Here is a 9,167-nt window from a genome sequence, read left to right as displayed (position 1 = left end):
TTAAGGAACGTTCCGTCAGAATTCAATATTCCCACTTCTTATAAATAAAGGTTTTGTATTTTACAATTTAATATTATATATCTAAAAATTATTCCGTTCTTTACATAACTTAAATTTTCCCCTATTCAACTCAATATTTTCAATAAAATGTGACTTATGATAATTTGTGAGATGTACCTATAATAATTTTCATGAAGTGGAAATATCGACTTTTTATAGAATACTCCTCAATTCTGAATAAAACAATGTAGTTATGTTACTTTTATTAAAAACATATTTTATTATGTAAATCAATTCTTATCTTGTATTTTTATAAAATGAAATTTGCCAGTAATTAATCTAAAATGAAGCTAAGTGCAATGATCATACTAACATTAATTTTCGACATTAAACTTTATTTTAATTAAAATAACATTACAAAATTGACAAAAAAAGTCATATCTTTGAGCAATAAAAATTTGTTTGAACAAGAAATTCTTAAGTCTGTAATTTTGATTTACATGTATGTGAATAACTATATTAGGACCTTGCTTATACCGTTTTAGGACTAAAAGGTAATTAAAAGAGAAAATAAAGTAAATTAAATACTGAGCAAGCATTAATTTGGGTAAAAAAAAAAAAACTAACTTAGTTGTCAATATTAAAAGCTTTAAGATCGTTCGTATGCCTTAATTGAATCATGTATCTATCGAATTTCGTTTTTAAATTGGTCTAGTGGTCTGAAATTCATAAATTCTTTGTATTGCATTTAAATTTTTATCTAATATATGATTTAATTTAATATTTCTTTTTTTTTTTTTATTATACACTCTTAATTAACCGGCTCTCCCGTTTACCAGGCGATGCTGCGATACCGACCAGGAAGGATAAGTGGGATTCAAGCATACTGATAAATTTGATTACCTATTATGTGAATGTCCATAAACATTTGCCTCTTGTTGTCTTACAAAACGAAAATATTTTTCCAGCAATACGGTCATAGCTGGGAATAAATGCAATTGAACCATCACACACATCTTCATAATAACTATTTTATACTTTAAACTGAAAGCCTATTGTTTAATTCTGGCGTAATAAGGATAAATAAATATATTCCTACATTCCAGAGGTTTATTTCTTATATGTATTGTTATTTTTTTTTATTTTTATCGGTGCACGAAGCCGGTATGATTCATAAGCAGGGGGAAAATGATGTATAGGAAATCACTAGGCATAAATCGAAAAAAAAATAACCTATATGTGTTGATTAGATGATATTAAAATCACAAATATAGTACAATGAGATAAAAAAGATCGACTACCTGTAGGACGGAGTTTAGAGAACCACCTGGTGAATCACCTGAGTGCCAGGACACGACTGGAGTGCACCAGTGACCCCCACCAGTTCCAGCCAGCTCACTTCACTCCAAGGGAAAGGCTTACTTCGTGCAGCGTTTTCCGAATGTAAACCCTAAATGTATTTATTATAGGCTCTTAAATGAATATTGAATGGGCAATATAAAATTACCGGTTTAAATAATAAAAATATTTCACCCAGCCCTCAAATTAAAGATAGTTTAACGTACTATTAAGTAGTTTATAACACATATCTTCGTAAGAGTAGTAGTTTTCATGATATTTGCTAAAAGAAATTGATTTTTAGTAATTTGGAAAATATTTCATGAGCAAAATTCATATTATATGCGAATATCATAAACACTATTATACCAACAAAGATAAGTCTCATAAACTACTTTACAGTACGTTAAACTAGCTTTATTTTAGGTCTAATGATTCGTTAAATATATTTTTTTGTCTGATCGACTAGTATTCAACTTTCTGTGAATTTATTTTGTCAAATATCATGAAAATTACTACTCCTACGAAGATAAAACATTATAAACTACTTGATGGCACATTAAACCAGCTTTAATTTTAGTACTCACATCTATATATCGATGGTTCCTGAGATATAGACTTCCGAAAATAAATTCACTGACTACTGATTTTTCAGTGCATTTTTTATAAAATGAAATTTTTAAATACTATATCTCGGGAACTATTGAACGTAAATAGTTCTATAAGGGATCATATTTTGTTGATAATTTTAAAGATGGAACTCCGAAAGAAAAAATAATTATGTTTCACGTTTTGAAACAGCCACAATTTTTTATTCCCCCTAACTATACTTGGCAAACTTATCAATTTTGACTAGTAATTATATCTACGTCATTATATAAAGTACTCAGTTACTGTGAGTGTGCTTGTGGCTGTGAACAGCCTAGTCCAAAAACGAAAAATCGTAAAAAAAACTTAATTACGCATTAAAGGCGGGGATATAGTCTGGGATGTGACAGAAACTATTTCTATAAAAATGACTGATCAGAAGTGCCTTTTTATCGATTTTTTTAGAAAACGATTTTGATTAAACTCGCCATGTCAATGTACAATTGAATTATCTAAATTACCAGTTAGTTCTTATCCTCATTGAAATAGTATGACAGAGTTGAAATAACGAATTTTTAAAAAATAACTTCCTGTTAAGTACCTGTAATTTAGTTTAACAGTTCTCATTGTTAGAAAAAATAAACAATAGATGAATACAAAATATTACGGAATTTATGAATAAATAAAGGAGAACAAAGGAAAAATATTTTATTCTAACGGGTAAAGCCCAGCCGCCCGATTTTTCCTAATTGTTTAACAGCTTTGTTACCTTTTGTAATTTTGGCAGGAACGAAATTTAAATTTGTTATTCCCACCTCGAAAAATCTTATAATACCAATTTTCATAACAAAAGGGAAATAAATTTCAGCCTTCGCTGGTCTTAAGATTTGTTTTTCGAAAATAGTATTATAATTTATAATAATATCATAAAAATAGTGAAAACGATCCTACTAATCTATTCATAATTTGGGGATGTACGTAGGGTGGTAAGTGAAAGTTGGGATATGCTCGCACAGTACCAGATGGCCTACCCACGTGGTGCTAAAAATCCAGTTTAAAATAAAAATAAAAAATTCATTTGTTATTATACTATGACTAATATTATTGATAAAAATGAAAAACGGTATTTTATAACATTTAACTTAACACTTATTCTCAAATTCATTAATTTATATTCCAGACAAAGACAGGACAATGTGTTTTGAGGTTTAGGGAGTTTATGAATAATTCAATATGACTGGTTTTCCCTCTGGCTGTTTAAGCCAACGCTATAAATATCTTAGTGTTTAGTCTTACGTAAATAGGCAATTTAAATACTATTTAACAGAATAAATGCCCTGTGTTGTAATAAATCAAAATAAATATTAATGATACAATTAAATGATGTTTTTTTATTCTCAACAAGCAGGTAAAGGAAGTTCGGATATCCATGAACACATAAAGTAAAACGGAAAAAAAAAAAAAAACTAAAATATTTCTGTATATATTTTACTCTTAGATAAACTTAGTTACTTCTTCAGTCATACTAATCGTAAAATTCTCTATCATATTCCATTTTCCATTCTTAATCATTAATCATATTTTCAATAAAAAAAACATGTTAAAATTATTTACACCTCGTATATTTTATTACCTTTTATATGGAGTAAAAGTCCATGATTTTCGGAGAAAATATAGTAATAAAACGTTGACAACGGTTCAGGTGCTATATAACAAGATATAATAACGTATATAAGCTATATGCATATAAAATAAAGCTATAAGAAGAAGCAATAACGTCGTTTGGTGTTCTCATATCAATATATTGGTAATACGAGAAGACGACTAACAGCTGAACCAACCCGATCTCAACGAACTTTTAGGAATATATATATATATTTGAGAGTTGACACAAGGTTTTAAGATATCTTTCTTCACCACAGAAATTAAAATAATTTTTTTGTTTATAGATCTGCTTTAACACAGAACATCGTAGGCTCTTTTTCTTTTTTCTCTCTCCATCACTAAACTAAGGTAGTAGAAAAGTAAACGGATTGCCATGGAAAGCTGAAAAATTAATACTTTTAAAACATTGATAGTTCAATATGGCATATCTTTGTAAATAATGATTTCGATGGTATTTTATGAATTCTTTTTTTTTTAGATAATTTAAAATCTTTTTAAATAGCTGTTACAGTTTATTGAAAAATTTATAAGGGAGAATTTAGGACCATGTCTGTGATGACCTGATGCTTAGGCGCCAAAAAAACGTAGATTTGGCCGGTTTGGAGACAAAATTTTGCAAGTGGCGGACGAACGTTTTTAACTTTTTTTTTTAATTTGATTTAATACGCTGTGTCTTTGCGAATGAGTTTGATTTAATGTAGGGAATTTATAATTTTTGAGCTATGCAGCGAGTTTTTATTTTTTCATAAATTTATAAGGGATTTCCTGCGAAGATCCATGGGGTATGAAAAGAGTTGTAGGGATTTAAGGACCTTAGCAAGTTTTGTCGAAATTTTTATGTTTAGGTGCTACAGCACAAAAAAAAAAAAAAAAAAAATGTGTCTATAAATTTTTGAGGTTAAAAAACTTCCGAAGGTGAATATAGTGTATTTTATATTTTTCTTTATTGTTGTACAACGTTTCAATTGTCCCATAGTCATACATCTCTACAATCCCCATACTTAATTTTTTCGAAACGTTGTACAACAATGAAGAAAAATATAAAATATATTATATTCACCTTTGGAAGTTTTTTAACGTCAAAATGAATAGAAATTAATACAATCAAACTTCCTAAAAAGAGAACAATCCAGAACATTTTTTTGCTATTGTGCAGCGCCTATCTTCCATAAAGTGCCTGATTTACACAGTCATCGGGAGCTATTTATTTTATTAATTTTTTTTGTTAAATTTTTAAAACTAAATAATTTTAAATACTAAATTATTTTTCCTCCGTATTGAAAAATGAACGAATGAAGATAATCTGAACAACAAATTGGATTTATTAGTAGCCGAACAGACAGATTGTGGTTATTGAAATTTTGGATTCAACGCCTCTTTAAACGTAAAACCTAACATTTTGAATCTGGTTTTCTTAGTCAATTACAAAGGTCATCACTGAAAAAAATAAAATAAAACAAACTTTGCTAATTAGAATACAAATGGTTTTAAATAAATAAAAGACAAAAAATGTACAATAGGCAAAGAAGATATTTTTCACTGGATAAAAAAAAAATTGAAGATGCTGACCTGAAGGAACAAGCAATGTCCCCCTGAACGAAATGGGCGATAACTAATGAGCTTATCAGAAGAAGAAGGGAACCCCGCAGCGTAAATCTGTCTTCTCGGCTTATACTCTCTAACTTAGTTTTTATTTTTTTGCTTCTTCTTTAAAACATTTCGAAAACCTTTTTTTAAAAAATAGTATAATTGAGTGAGCAAATTTATGCAGAAGCAAAGAACCAATGCATGTTTGTTTCCTTCTTTTTGAACAGATAATAAGAATAGTGGAAATCACACCGGTATCCTTCCTTCCATAACGTTTTTTGATTACTGATAAGAAAAGCCACTTCAAAAAAAAATAAACGAATAACGAATTTCTATAAGTTTTCTAAAACCAAAATATTCCTAAAGTTTAATTTTACAAAATATTATAATCTTCTTAATTATTTAATCCACTTAAAATATCTTGTACTTAGTTGTTTTCGTTTTAAGTAAAAATAACACTTAATACTTTTCTCCTTTATATTATATCATCCGGACAACGTCGGATTTTTTCGGTCCGGATTTTTCGGGCACCGGTCCATTATCTAGTATAATCTAAAAATTATTATATCAGAAGAAGTTGGATTTTATCAACCTTTCCGTTCACTTTTAAATTAATGCGGCCCAAGTGCTCTTACTTAATCTCCATTGGCCTTCAATACCACTGACGGGGCTGGAAGAGAAGCGCTGTGATCTCTTGGAGGCCCTGCTTTGTCATCCACACCGGGGGTGGCAAAGCTTCAGTTTCGAGGTTCCTAAGAGTAAAAGTAAATATCGTTTATATGTTTTAACATATTTATTTATTGCTATTTAATTTCGTGAGTATTATTGTTACATCTACATATTTTTTTCTTCTTTTATCTGTATTTATGGTATGGATAAATACTTAGAACACTAATATTTATTTCCCTAAATTGACCACAATCTACCAAGATTGTATAATTATTATTCAATAAAAAACCTACAATATTACGCTGCAAAATTTATATTATTAACAAATATTTTACATATTGTATATTGATAAGAATTACTTATTGTATTACTTGACATTATCCAGTTTGGACTATATATTGATTATTTTGTCTAATATTTTGTTGTTAATATCAACATGACAACCTATTCCTTTTATTTTTGATTTCTGATTTGTGATTAACCACATCTTTATTATAGATTCTACGTGTTTTCTGGTTTTACAATATACTGCTTTATTCAGAATTTCTACTTTATCGAATTTTTAGAAGGGGAAAAAAAATAAAGGATTTCTAGGGCCAAAACTGAAACATTCCTACACATTGAATTATTAAAAATATAATTTCTATAAGGCTATCCCCCAGGTGTGTCCCACAATATAGTTAAGAGGCAGGTACACATTATCCAGACCCCAGAGTCGATCCAGGGCTCAGATAACTGCTAAATTTTCTGCTTTTGCAGCAATGTTTCAACCTGGCCCTTTCCCACTGAAATAGTCAAATCTTTACGAAAAAAAACACTACACAATATGAAAAGGAAATAATAAACAAATTGCAACATATGGTTTGAAAAATTGCTTCCTTAAATCAGGCATATTATTTATAAAGGTAAATATGAATTCTAAGAAATATAGATAAGATCAGTACATTACTAAAAACATAATATCGCTTGTTATATGTTTTGAGTTTTGGTAAATGTGATGAAAAAAATAACACCAAGAAGTACTGACATAGCGATTAGGACATGATAGAATAATGTGATTGCAGTCAAGAGCTGAAAAGCCACATTAACTGGGCAGAACATGTGTTGCCTCATTATGATAGTTTACAATGTCTACATTCCAAGGACACAAAGACGACCAATACTTGATGGAAGGGTATGGTCAGGTCAAAAGGGATGCAACCAGTCATCCCAATAGTCAACTATAGTCCTACTAAGGGCTGGTTTTCACGTATTTAGTTTTTAAGTAAATAAATAAATTTTAACTTGATTTTAAGTGCCTAAACAGAGAATTCAGTTAGTTGAAACTTAAAATTTAGGTTGCAAGAAATAGGATAGAACTTCGTTTTTTGGTCAAGTTGGGGGAAGAGGACTATTACTGTGACATGTTTGGACAAAGACAATTTGGTTGTATGCATAATTATGGTCAAGCGGTCGGGTGCAGGAGTTCGTATTATTATTTTTTGTAATGTCCAAGTAGGCAAAAGATACTACAGTTAAGTTTGTAGAAGAATATCTAAAGAAAGAATGTTTTGGGGGTATAAGAAGCACGAATTACAGAACACAAAAAAAACCAGAGACGAGCGCTTGCCGATATAATATAAAAAAATAAAATAAAATTCGAGATTCCACAAAATGGGGCTCTGGCACCAATAACATTTGCAAGCCATATATAAAATGGTCTGGTATGTTGCATCAAGCATTAAATGCTACCCAAAATCTCTCTAATAACTAATCTAAGCACAGACTTTATAATTTTCTTGTGTTATTAATCGTACTTGAGTGAACTAAACAGCTTAGCTACTTTAGTACGTACCAAAACATTCTAAAAAATTACTCGGTTAAATTAAATTTCAATTTAATTTTCTACTTAACAAGGTAATATCAACCATAAGAGATATATGGAATCATTGAAGCGATGCCAACCGAGAAAGGCTGAGTAAATACTGGTTGGTAAAGTGTTATTTTTAATTTCTCATTTCCTTCCAGCAGGTTTATTAAATACTTGTAAGTCAAAGGTGAAAGTTTTTTTTTTTTTTATATCTGCCTTGAGTAGTTTTCCAGATATTGCTTCCTATTCAACAAAAAACTTGCTTAAAAAATACAAATTACAATTTTTTTCGTTTTCTATAGAGAATAAAACCATTTTCTGTTTGGACTTTTTTTTTTTTTGATTTTCAGGTGTACTTTAAACTCCTTAAAGGTTGAAAAGAATATCGGGAACGCTATTGAGGTTAAAAAAACAACAAAATAAAAAGTGTTTAAAATTTAGGCATTGAAACAAAAAATAATAAATATGAAATATCTAAGGAATATCTAGGATAATAAAATATCAAACATGATGACTATTACGTTCTAAAACTCTAACAAACAACAAAATTAAAAACTACTAGTTTTATTCTTTTAAATTCTTTCTAAACAGAGACAACATGAACTATCGGCTTTTTGAAAATTATAAAATATATATAATAATAAAAAACGAATAAGGGAACAGTCCGAAATAGATATGACCTTTTATCGCAAGACTAGCGTCGCGTCGTTATCTCTGGTCTACGTGATTCTCGCAGCGTATAGCACAACTTGGAAAGCAGAAAATAACTGAGAATGGAACATTTACTAAGGCGGTCCCGTTAGCACCTTAACATAAATAAAAAACGGCTTAACACAGGAGAAGAGGGCTAAAGGCCCGTTTCCATGTGATTGATATCTGATGTGCAAGTAATTTCACAATAGTGAGAAAGTATGAAAGTGAATTATAAAAACTGATGCTTATATACAACAAACAAAAAAGACATATAATAAATATGGTTGATTGAGGTTATGAGATATTATTTGCACTATAGTTCTCTGTCAAAGTCTCTCGCTACCAATATCAAGTAAATCCTGATAGTGCGATAGTACTGCCACGAAACATGTCCTAGTTTACACGATGATCCTGGCTACGGCAGCTGTCACCTAGGAACATCAAGTTAACCAATGAATGACATTACTTACTGCAATGGCTGTTCGTAATTACTACACTCTTCTCATTCTCCGTAAATAATACATTTAACTCTTATATTATGGAGAAAGATATATATCACGCCAGTTTTAACTAGTTATACCTCCTAACGAAATATATATATAAAGTTATAAGCAGAGCATAGGTATTATGACTCTTAATACCTAAACTCCCCATGTCAACATTCCAAATTGTATATATATAGGATTACTCAGGAGAATAAAGCAGTATCTCAGTGAACCTTGTGTGTCTCATTTAGTGTCCCTACTTTCCTTTTTTTTAACTCTAGAGTTCCGGCTCA

General features: G+C 29.8%; 1 protein-coding gene across 4 annotated transcripts in view; it reads right to left on the bottom strand.

The window, feature by feature from the left end:
- LOC106692507 (prolyl 4-hydroxylase subunit alpha-2) overlaps positions 1–9,167 on the bottom strand; it is a 155,680-nt gene that overhangs the window by 73,369 nt on the left and 73,144 nt on the right. For 2 of the 4 annotated variants that reach the window (XM_014438486.3, XM_067049019.1), the window contains exon 3: positions 1,302–1,450. The exons of the other annotated variants lie outside the window; for them this stretch is intronic. The gene's annotated coding sequence lies outside the window, so the exon portion shown is untranslated. The remainder of the gene's footprint in view (positions 1–1,301; positions 1,451–9,167) is intronic. 4 annotated transcript variants of the gene reach the window in all.

Source organism: Halyomorpha halys, unplaced genomic scaffold, assembly GCF_000696795.3.
Source record: "Halyomorpha halys isolate HHAL.00 unplaced genomic scaffold, Hhal_1.1 Scaffold58.1, whole genome shotgun sequence".
Taxonomy (NCBI): domain Eukaryota; kingdom Metazoa; phylum Arthropoda; class Insecta; order Hemiptera; family Pentatomidae; genus Halyomorpha; species Halyomorpha halys.
The sequence above is the reverse complement of the archived record's forward strand: the minus strand, read 5'-3'. Positions and strand labels throughout refer to the sequence as shown.